The sequence below is a fragment of the Rhopalosiphum maidis genome, chromosome 4, assembly GCF_003676215.2.
Source record: "Rhopalosiphum maidis isolate BTI-1 chromosome 4, ASM367621v3, whole genome shotgun sequence".
NCBI lineage: Eukaryota > Metazoa > Arthropoda > Insecta > Hemiptera > Aphididae > Rhopalosiphum > Rhopalosiphum maidis.
The window spans coordinates 16,306,559-16,319,642 of NC_040880.1; positions in this window are offsets into that span (position 1 = coordinate 16,306,559).

Here is a 13,084-nt window from a genome sequence, read left to right on the forward strand (position 1 = left end):
GTGAAATCAACCACTACCCCACACGTGTTTACGCATATATACACGTAATATACACATGTACAAATTTAGAGTATACATGTGGACGGAGAAAGTGCTTTGCAAATTTTCGTACACGGTAGCGGCCCATATAATATGTATATGCGACGCGTATAAATTATTGCATACGTATATAATGCAAAAATCGTTCTGTACGCACGCGGTGCTGCAGTCGTGTGCACAGCGTGTGTTCTTCTTCAAATTAAACTGTTGATATTAGACCTTTCAAAATTTCTCTGAAAATGTCTCTCGCAGTCATTATATTGTTATTATTATTGTTATAATGCCCGCCGCATGTGCATTATAATAATACGCGTCATTATATTTTATATACATATTATTATGTTATTCTCGTTAGAAAGTGCCCTACTCGTCCCCATTGTACGGTAACGGTACGCGCATTAAAATATTATATTATATCAGCTCATAATATATTATATATTATCACAAAAACGAGTGCGGTTATAAAGTGAAGTCGTGTCGGATAGTATATATACGTATATAGATGCTATCGTGTAAATGCGAGCAATACGTAATATGTGCACGCAGTGTTATAATATTATAACCACCCCGTTGCCGCAGCGTGGTATTCCGCGACGACGTACCTACCTATTATATAATAAACCTATTTATGTGTACGACGAATGTGCTGCGAAATATTATAAATTTGTTTTGACACCCTATTGGTGGTCAGATACCCGCTGCGTCGACCGCCGACTCAATTGAGACAATTATTATTACATTATACAGTGTGCACTGTTCGTACGGTAGGTAACCTATATCGTATTATTGTATTATGTGTATGAGTGTGTTTCGTGTATACCTATAACCGGAGCACTGAAATTGGATTCGATCGTCAGTGTCAGGAAACTGTCGAAGTCGTCGCCTCGACGGACAACGGCGATGACGGACGCATCGCATCGTCACTTGTGTCACACGTGCCTTTTTGTTATGCATCCCAGCGACGATTAAATGGAAACGCTTCGACCGGGTCATCATGATGTTTTGCGCGTTTCTTACGCACACGCCTCGTCCACAACTATAGGTACACCGTATACTGTCAAAACCCCTGTAGGGCGTTACGGTTTTTTGATATTCGGACACCATCGAAATGATATAATAATTGGTTTTCCCGAAAAACGTCATATAAGACAGGTAGGTTAGGTAATAATATATATGTATATACATATTATACGACAATTGTCACAACAGCAGTGTGATCAATATGACATATATAGGTACTGCCGGTAATATAATATACGGTGCTTGACTTAAAGGGAGGGAGTGGACTTCGACTGAATGTTCAAATATTTATAGCATACCTAATTCATAAGAGCGGTACTTTATTTAGTATTGTTTTGATAAAATTACAAAATAAATCTATTTTTATTTAACTGTTTACAAACTATACGTACAACATAATCATTGAGATCCATACAACAATACACGATACTTAGATTACGTTTAATATTTGAGTATAAGCTATACATTTATGATATATATATATATAAGTAATCACAGTCGTAATTATATTTAAAACCTTGTAAAGTTGTAATCATGTATACGATACGATTGGACATCGTATAAGTGTCCGAGAGGCAGCATAAAAAGCCGGCGGACGAGTGTACGCGTGTATGTGTGTGTGCGCACACCGACAACGGCCAACACGTAACCCGTCGTACGTGAATACTTACGTCGATTGTCGGTAACCCTGTAGGATGGGAAGAGTGGACTGTATATTAGGTTGAATCAAATAAATTTACTTAACTACAAGATCGTTGTTGAGTGCGAGGTCCCTAGGGACGATGTCGATAACAATGTTTAGTGGTATAGTAAAAGATTAGAACAAATTTATTGATGTTCCATAATTAATAAAATATCTTATAACTAATGTTGGTCAGTAGTACAGCACAATCACGACCCGATCGGCTCGATTACAGAGATAATGTAATATAAATATATGCCGTACCACATTGGTGACGAAACAGAATATTAATAATAATAAACAAAAAAAACATTTTTTTATGTACGACCTGATAACAGCTGACGGCAGGCGTTGGTGATGACGGCGGATGTTGTTGCCGCTGTCCCGGCACACCGATGGAACAGCAAGCAGGGACCGCCGACCAGACGGCGACACTCCATCACCGAACATCGGTTGGACAACACGGGTCAACGATTGCGTACGAGCGCGCGGGGGTCTTACATAGCAAAAACCTTGTATCGCGGACACGAGATTACCTCATATAGTTGAACGCCATTGACTGGATTCCGGCGTTAAATAGTACCTGTAGTACGACGAAAACAACAATCAACCGTGTTCGCGGTTCGTTGAACAAGCGGAAAGCACTTGTCGCGAACGGTTTCGGTCGCACTTCGAAAATTCGGACGGGCGACGGCACGAAGCGAAAAAGGCTATTCGCTTGGCGCAAAGCCAGAGCAAAATACAAATAATAGATCGCGAACACGGGACGTGCGCGGCACGACGGCGAGCGCCTCGGATGCGCGTAAACCACGAGGACGGAATACGGCGATTGCGCAACGGTTTTGCGATGACCAGGAACGAAGACAAAGGGACATATTATACACTGCTCCGCTAGACGGACGGTACAAAGTAAAGCTTACGTGGAGCGGTGTCTGCTGTAGATCGCCAGGGCGGCAAACGTTACGACGCAGGACTTTTCGCCGCACCAAATTAAAATATTAAAAAGTGTATCCAACAATAAGCATAGGACATAAGAATGTTTGTCCCAAAAATACACTAGAAGACAATGTTATAACTAAAAAATATTCTCATTTATAGAGTTTGTCGAGTTGAGAAGACTAATAAAAAGAGTGTTAATCGTAAAACACTGCAATATCTGCATCGCTTGATTTTCGTTATATGACCTGCAGCAAACAATATTATTATCTGACGTTTATAAAGATTATATGCGACGCGTACGCTGTCGGAATGTTATTGTCTTCAAGTGTTGCTAACTTGAAATAAACACTCGTCGAAAAATAATAAATAATATAATGTTTACAAAGTTCTATTATACTTTGTGATCGAGATAATATAACGTAATGTACGGTATTAATGGCTAGTGTTACACGAAAATGAAATCGGTTAGGGACATCATCGACGACGCGCGTTGAACGATATAATACGAAACTTATTGGGACGAAGTAGATGGACGCGCTGGCCGATTTTCCCAAGTTAGTCGTGGTTATTTGGGTGCTGCTCGTGTACAGGGCCAGTGCGGAAATGGCGAGCAATGCCATCGGGCTCGCGTTTATACCCGCCAACGGTGACGATTACAACGCTGACCCTCTCGTGTCCCCAGTGTGACAGAATCATAACCGCAACTCCGCCTCCACCGAGTCCATGGTCCACAACGAGAGATTCACGAAAAAGACTCGTTAAAAAAAATATACATTTTACAAAAAACGTCCAATTTTGGAGGTCCGTAACACTTCAGACTTGCAAATTTCGAATTAAAATCAAGTTCTGAAGTTGGGGTGCTGGTGTGTTGGTGTGTTTCTAGACGATTTTAGAATTATGTATTTTTAAATTAAATATCCTCGACAACTGAATGTTATTTAAATAATTATAATAATAAGCGCTCTCAAGCAACAACATATTTTTAAGAATAAATATTCCGTTTAGGATTATGTGACGCTATTATATAGTATGTATATAGGTAATAACAATTGATGTAATAGTGAGTTCTTGTCTGTCTAATTAATAATTATATGCGCGCGACTTTACGCTAATAAACGACCGCCAAAAACCGATCACGAAAACACGTGTTTTAGTAATTTTATTACACATTAACATACTCTACAATCACTGGAAAACATATAATAATAAAATATTCTAGAAATATGTACACTACGCGCTTATCCCAAGGGGAAAATTATAATCTTTAGTATGCGAATGTGTAGGATGCTAATGCGATTTGATCATCCTCCGAGTGCTGACCCACCTTTCGTAACGACTTACGATTGTAAATTTATAATGTTGTGTTTTCATATCGGTTGAGAAAGAGGATATAACATTCACGTGTGTCATAATAATTATTATAATTAAATATTTAAACCATCTTCTATAGAGATAGTAGTAATATATTATAACATGAATATTGTTAAGTTATAGTGTAATCACTCAGAAATATCGGTTTAGAAATATACATAACTAGGTTTTTGTCAGTTACCTGCTTATAATATATCCGATAAACAATATAATTATACAGTTTAGATAATGTTGAATAATTATAAAACATAATAATAGTTTTTATCCGACACGAAACAAAATTGTAATGATTTAATTTGTTAGAATATCTATTAATTCGTATGTATAAACAGTATATAAGTATTATACATAATAATAAACATATAAATATTAATATTAATACGTATATATTATATTTATAGAATTCAATAATAATAAATCCTTTAGAATAATAAACTTCAAATAACAAATTATGAACATTATAAACATTGTTCATAAACTATAGTTAAAATATGTCGACCGTTATAAAATATATGATGTTTGAAGTCATTTGGTGTGACATTTTATGTTCTTCAATATCTCTTGGAATGGGAGGTATACCTACATAAAAAGTGTTTTTATGTACCCCCAAAGAAAAATGTACTGACCTTAATGTCCGAAGAACCGAGCAAAGTGCCTAGACATGAGCACTGCAAAAATCTATTCATCGCCACGATAGCTCATTATCACTGATAAATCTGATATTTTAAAATAAAATAAATATGCATTAGCCAATAATTCGGTAGCGCCCACATCCTCTTAGAAGATTAAATCTTCTCCATTGACTTGCAATTTAAAATCCTGTCTTCAATAATTATTAATGGTTGCAGTAGTCCGTTCTTCACTAACATTAGGTTCAAGATTTATAAATGATGACCTGATATATACGGAATCATTTTTTAATGCCTTGTATATTACGATAACTAGCTATATTATATATTTATATATATAATTCTACTGTACGCGTGTATGTCACTGAACTTCTCCTAAACGGCTAGAACAATTTGAATGCATTTTTTTGCATGCGTTTGGGTGACGCCCTGGACGGTTTAGATTCACAAATCAGTCCGATAAAGTTAATTATTAATGCGCCCATACATTGCTTAAGAAACCTCTGTACAAAATTTCAAGTTTTTTTTAAAATATTTAACGGTTGCTAAGATACTAAAAAAAAAAAAAACATAGACATATTTAAGTGCATATTTGACATATTTATCACTAAAGATTTTTGGTTGCTAGGATATTAAATAATAAGGTACTGAATAAGTATCTACATACCTATAAATATGAATATATTGGCGGGGATGAGTTGAATTTTGAATTCTATTTTTAACTTTAACATATACATTTGTTTATTTAATATAAAATATATAATATAAGTATGTATATAATTATTATATAGATAGTATATATATATATATAGGTATAAGTAATATTTACAGTAATATTAATAGTATAGGAAGACCATCAAAATTGATTGTAAGATTAACGATAAATATAAAAAAAAGGTAGCTATAAGTACCGTTCTGTTGTAGATTAAGTATCGAATGGGTGGTAGCTATTATATTATATGTGTGTTAAATTTGAATTCACTGATATATCATGGTTAGGTTAGGTTATAAATGAAAAATAATTCAGAGCGGAAACGGTCTATTCCACATATTATAGTGATATGTTTTTTTTGATATTGCAATTTAGGTCATTTATTTTACTTTTAGAATTATACAGTAGGTAAGTTAATATCAGTTTTACCAAAAATATTGCATTTATTATATTAGTATTTAATTATTATAATAATTAATAATATATTATATTTATATCATATCATATCAAATTATATACTAAAACATTTAATAAAATCTTCTGTAAATACTAAATACCGTAAATACAATTATAAAATAAATAGAAAATATTATTGTGTAAATTCATGATAATATAAAATACAAGTTTCCACAAATAATTAACATAATATTGTTATTTATCGTTTAAAACAAAAATTTAGTCCAAATTATTAGAACTTAAATTTCTACAGTAAATCATTTTTTTTATAATTCTTATAGATTTTATGGCTTATGAAGAACCTATTTTACCCATATACAACTTTCAAAATATAGATTCAAAAAGAAAAGGTGTTTGTGAATTCTTTTATATTTTATATATTTTTAAAGAGATATAAATTTTTAAGAATTTTGACCCAGCAAATAATTTTCCATTGACATTTATAGAAAAATCTGATAAAAATTAAAAATTTCTTTTTTGATAATTCGAAAAGACTACGTAAATAACTCGAATTCCTAGTCGATTTAGTCAGTATGTTAGGTATTTAATAAAACAAAAAACGTTTAAAGATACAATAATTGTTTTCACGTATAATGTAGCATCAAAATGAAAAAAAAATTGTTCGTAGAATAATATCAAATCCATGTATAGACGTTTATTGGGAGATTGATAAATATTTTCGAATGCTATGTAAATACTCTCGTACGCGCAACTAAAAAATTATGCATTACGTTTAAACACGTATATAGGGATACGATATCGGTAAAGTGTCGTGTACCTATTTAAAGAATATAAATTATGTACCTACTCGTCTAATACGATACATCATCGTTGCACCGACGCGACCGGTTAGCCAATGAAATGTCGTCGTATTCGCCACCCTATTTATAATAATAATATGTTCTCGTTAGCGGTGCGGAACAGTCGTATTATAACTAGATGTGTGAATTTTCGTAATGATAAAAATCAATAAAATCGTTACAAATCAAACAACGGATTCGCTGTTGCAGCGTACTCATATGAATGTGGGGAAGGGGGGTCCCATCATCAACGTAATATATAATAATATGTATAATACGTGCGGGCACGGTTCATTACTATTTAGGACGCATATAATAAAAATAATAGTGTGTATATTTACGTCATCAATCATTCACAAAAAAGGCGTTTCGAAAACGCGAATCCCCTCCTTAATTATTGTTTTTCCACAACACCGAATTCGTGGATATACTTGACTCGGTCTACGAACGCTGTGCGTGTATACATATATATATATATATTTATCAGCGCCGCGAACCAATTTATAAATATATAATATTTAATGCGTTTATACGTGTGTGTGCGCGCGCACGTATGTGTGTGTGTGTGTGTGTGTGTGTGTGTGCGTACGCGTCTTTGTTTAGTCGAACAAATATTAATCATAGGATTGGTTACGGATCGTATATGTGCACAGGCCCCACAATAAATGGTCTCCGCGCCCGACAAAATGGCTCCCCCGTTGACCCCGTTTTCTCGCTAAACATATAACACTATACATAAAGCGAACGTGTATATAAGATATTATATAGAATAGAATATGATGTGTGTATATAATATACGGATCGCCATCCTATGAATATATGTGTGTATGTGTGTGTGTGTGTGTGTATCGTTTATAGGGGTAAATGGGGTGTGTTTTTTTCCCATTCATATCGCGGACAATGCGAACGTCTAGTATAGGCTATATTCGCATGCATACAAGGAAAAGGGTAAAGTAAAATCGAATATACGCTCGACGCGTCGCAGCATGAATAAATCACGGAGAAAATATCTCAATAATAATAATTTAAACTGGCATGGCGGGTTTGACAATCCGTGATCAATATGTATATATATATATATATATATATATATTGTATATCCACGATTCGATGACTTACATTATATACAGCCATATAGGTAGGTGTGTGTGATACATCCGCAAAACACGTACTATATGCGTACATATAGCGTATCTATAGGGGGTTTGTTATACAAAATATATTATAATATATCTATATACTATATGCACATTCTGCGTAAACTATTAACTCGTAACTTATATTAGGATGTTATACTCAAATGTTTATAAATAGAGTATTGTTATACTTGTATAGCTTGACCAACTTAATTATATTGTGCAATAGATACGATTTATTATTGATTGCAGGTAATTTAACATTTGCATGCATATGTTTAAGTATTCGTTATTTGAAAATAAATATGCGTCATAAGTGTAAAGGCAATTTAGTTATACTTCATAATATTATATTATTCTAATTTGAATAAATTATACTGTAACTACTGTGTCGTGTAACGTGTAACATAAATAACTGATAAATATACTTAATATTATAACAATCCATATATATGTGTTTAAAAATATTTTGTTCATAAATATATAAAAAAAAAAAAACAAAAAATCAGAATAATAAATAATATAGTTAAGTCTAAATTAACTACAATTTTCTGTTATTCATATATTATTTAGGATTTACTGAATTTGGTGCCCAATTTAATAGTATATATAGTTAGAGTTATAGTAAGTTATAGTTTTATGTTGAATAATAATAAAAAAAAAAATTGTAAATAAAATAAATAAGCTTATATCTTCTCGTTTTCATAATATTATAACATTATTGTATTCAACAAAAATGTTGTTCAAATATATATTCCGTGGAAATCTAAATTTGAATTATTCGATTAGCAATTAATAATAATACCTATATATTGTATTACCTCTTCAACATTTTTATTATTAAAAATAATATATGTATTTTATAATATCTGTGTGGAACACTTATTATTAAGTATTTATTATTTGCCATAGTTAGTACGCATTTAGTTATATTATATACGCGCAGTATATTCTCCGAGTATTTCGATATACACGACTCTATATAGTCGCAGTTATTACAATAATTGAGATTTCAAGCGCGCGCGTGTTACGTGTGCGTGTTTAAATCGTATTTCGATCCGGCGCGTTTATATACCGCGTGTCTAAAAAGCGGTTAGATAAAATGACACGCCGGACTGATATCCGCTATGTAACGGTTGGGTAGCGCAAATCGACCATGTATACCGAGTATACGGCGGTACTTGCCTATACCGAATTCGTGTGAAATCCGACGTACACGGACCCGCGCACCGTACCCAACAGCATTACATATTTGCACGCGTTTTATAAAAACACTCAATAATAATTGACGATGATGTATATTAGACTGCGACGACGGTTGTTATAATACAATATAATAAATAGGTATACGTTGTGAAGTAATAATACTATACAAATACATTTCACGTCATAATTTATAGGTATGTACAGCACTAAAATTTCTAATGATAACGTTTTCCGTTTTTACAAAATACACTTGGCTCTAGTGTGTTTTATGAACGCTTAATGTACATGCACATACACAATATAGATTGCTACGGTATACCTATAATATGTACATATTTCCTCGTCGCACATATCCTTGTTGTACAGCGAATTGTTATAATCGATTTTCACTGATTGTAACATCACAATGTGATACGATGTCGACTAGTATAATATATTATTTGATAGAACGATGAATCTGTCCTATATTCTCACTTGAGCGGTAATAATAAAATTACTTCCTATCTTGTTTCAATGTCTACTGTGGCGGATATTTCTATTTTTTGATTTCAAGTGGGACAGAGATATACATATAAGATATATAGCACGACATACACGTGGAACCCACATCACGAATATTATTTGTTTATTATTTATCGTAATATATAATATATTATACAGTTTATCGTATGGCGCCAGACGTTAAGTACTCATATAATATTATATAGGTAGGTACTCAATACATATATAATGTATTATAAACATAATATCATTAAATTTCCTGTTAGTTTGTTTTATAAACGTCTTTGTCTATATATTTATATTATCATGTTATAAAAATAATTTCGCCATGTCGCCACACTGTATATTTTATTGTAATGCCATTCGATCATCGACACATTATTATTAGGTAAAATAAGTACCAATGTATTTTTTTTTCATTCCGCAAATACTTTTTCGTTTTGTTTACGACAAAATGTAGTTATCCCGGTTTTTTTTTAATAATCTTTGATTTAAAGGACAGTGTAATGCATAATATGAAGGTAAAAAGAACCCATGTATATATTTTTATAACCGTACGTGCATATTTATCGTATAAAATATGTCAAAACCGTTAGTTTATTTTAATGTAGTATAACTTACAAACAACGAATTAGTTATACACATACATTGAATATGTGTATAGGTTTGTTTACTTATAAATATGATACTGTAAAGTCTACAAATCCTCTTCGTTTTCAAATGCACCAATTTGTATATGCATATACAATACACTCTCTTTTTTAATAGTACGACTATATTTTTTATACTCGAATGCAATAAAAATAATTTAATTCCGCGAAACGCCTCCATCCGGCGCGTGAACTAGAAAATAAAAATACAATTTAAGTAATGTTTTCAGAATTATATTATGTAATGCATGCCGTACCCCTACTCATTATAACCAGTATTGTAATATACGTATTTTAATATCAAGAGACAAATCCGATGATAATAATAAACAATATGACACACTGTAGTGAGTGGGAAAACGATTATGAAAAAATACATAATAATAGTATATTATACAAACGTCACGCTTGCAATATATTTTATTTTTATCGATAATCTATACAAATCGTAACATTTTACCATATATGGTACATATTGAAAACAATATTATAATACATGTAGTAAGTGTATAATAATACACTTAATTAGATACTACTGTTTTCACATGTAAAAGTATATATTGTTATATTCATAACGATAGTCCGTTGTAAATAAACGAAACGAAAAATACTTACGTGCGGTGTAAATGACTTTGCAAACAAGTGGTTTAAACGTATTTTCAATACAATAAATTAATGTACGCAGGAATTTTCAATGAAAACCTTTTGAGCACTTTGACATCATTTATTTTAAATTTAAGTGGTATAGGATAGGTAAGACCTAATAAATGATATTATATAATACTCTATCGACTCGTTCAAACACAAAATTTTTCTGAGTACTTTTCACACACTTTTATGGGCTTTTATATTATAATATATTATACATATACACCGGGAAATACATTATTATAATAGTATCTGATACATAATATAATATACATAGATATACTGCAAACACAATAACACAATACAGCGCATATATATATATATATACACATGTATGTACTGCAGAGATTACCAATAATAGTCGTAATAATGGCTGCCGGGTGTTATATCCCGCGAGCTGCAGCAGCAGGTCTCCCCCTCGTCAACGACGCCGCCGCGCGACGTCGACCGTTCCCCGGCGAACGAGCGTACATCTGTCCCGGCGAACACTGTGGCGGCAACGACGTCGATGCGACTGGCACCGAGACGAATTCGGGCTTTTGGGGCCATTGTGCTGCGCTGGTGTGTGTTGTGCTGCTGCAGAAATACGATTTTCCCGTAACGGCCGTGGAGTCCGTGGGGGCAGGATCGCGGAGGGCTGCTGTGGTGCGGCGGCGGTGACGAGGACGAGAACGAGGACAAGGAATACAAATATATATAATAGCATAAAGTGCCGGAAAAAGCGTTTTTGTTAGATTCGCCATTTATCGTACTCGTCGCAACAACCCGCGACGTCCCGACGTATATATATATATATATATATATATATAATGTGTATAATATATCGTCGCCGCTGCCACCAAGTGACTTTTTTACGATTCTAGTCAGCTGCTGATCGATGTATGTTGCGGTTGTGTATCTATGCTTTATTATTATACATTTTATATTGAATAGCTAAATAAAACGGCTATATAAAATGCAGTGGCGTGAATAAGGAAAATTATTAGCGACGGTTTTAGTCCCCTGATTATCTATTATACATGTTTGTATAATAGCGTAGGTATATAATATTGTATATATTATCAGGTTCCTATTTATCTTTTCAGAACAAAGTAATGTGTTCTGCAGTGCATTTAGTATATGCCTACCCATATATTAGTGTACAATATTGCTTGAGCGAAATCGATATATAAGATTTTATCGAGCGAATATAGTCACACCGATCCCCCTTTACCTGTACTACTTGCATTTCGAGCCGTGATTTTTTACGTGTGGATGACCTGAAAAATATTAAAAGTCGTCAGAATAATCATTCGTGTACGCAAATGCAGCTTATTATATCTATAGGTATACCCGGTAAGGTGTCTGCCCGTCACATCCACCGGTACATAATATCACGTTAAGCATCTGTATTTCGTATATATAATTCAATATTAATACTTGTACTACCGTCATGTGCAAGTAAAGTATAGTAATAACTTTATAGCAGTACTGATCTTAATTTTGAGAACTGCAAATTCATGAAGCTAATTCAAGGAGACCATATTATTAAGAGATATTTATAAAATATAGTTAATAATTTTTTTCTATAAGCTTGATGTCAAGAGTTGCACAAGACCGACTCGCGAGCCATCGTTGGGGCTACCCCTGCTATATAGTGCTAAGAAGACGTTATACCGGCATATATGGTCTCAGTTTTACACAGGTACGACACAGACAAAATGCGTTTACGCTACAGTCTGAATAAAAATCGCTCGATTTTGGTTCTAGAGTAAATATGCCTATAATAAAATTAAAAAATGACACTATTTTGGATGGCAATATGATGAGTTTTTTTTAAAAAAATTAAAATTTTTAAAAAGTTATAGGTTAATAATTAACGATTTTGAAATGTTCACTATTTTTAAACGATATAATGAACGTTATTATATTGGGAATCACGGAATCATGTGCAACTTATTTATTTTAATTGCATTTATATATTTTTTTATATTATCTTAAAACCTATACTTATTAAATTCTAAATATAATGAAACTTCACTAGATTTTCAAGAATATTCCAAGATCATTTTTTTTTCCGATTCCAATTCTGCAGTTGCTTATTTTTAATGCTTAATATGTCCATAACTCGTATAATATATTTTATGTTTCTGTCATGTACAGGAACTTAAAGAAAATATATTATTTTCATAGTACGGTGATACATAATATATAAAGGTCAATATTAAATGTATTGCAAAATCGTTTGAAAACAAAATTGCATTATTTTGTTTGTAGATACGCGATATTACAATATATAATATAGTCCATAAAAAT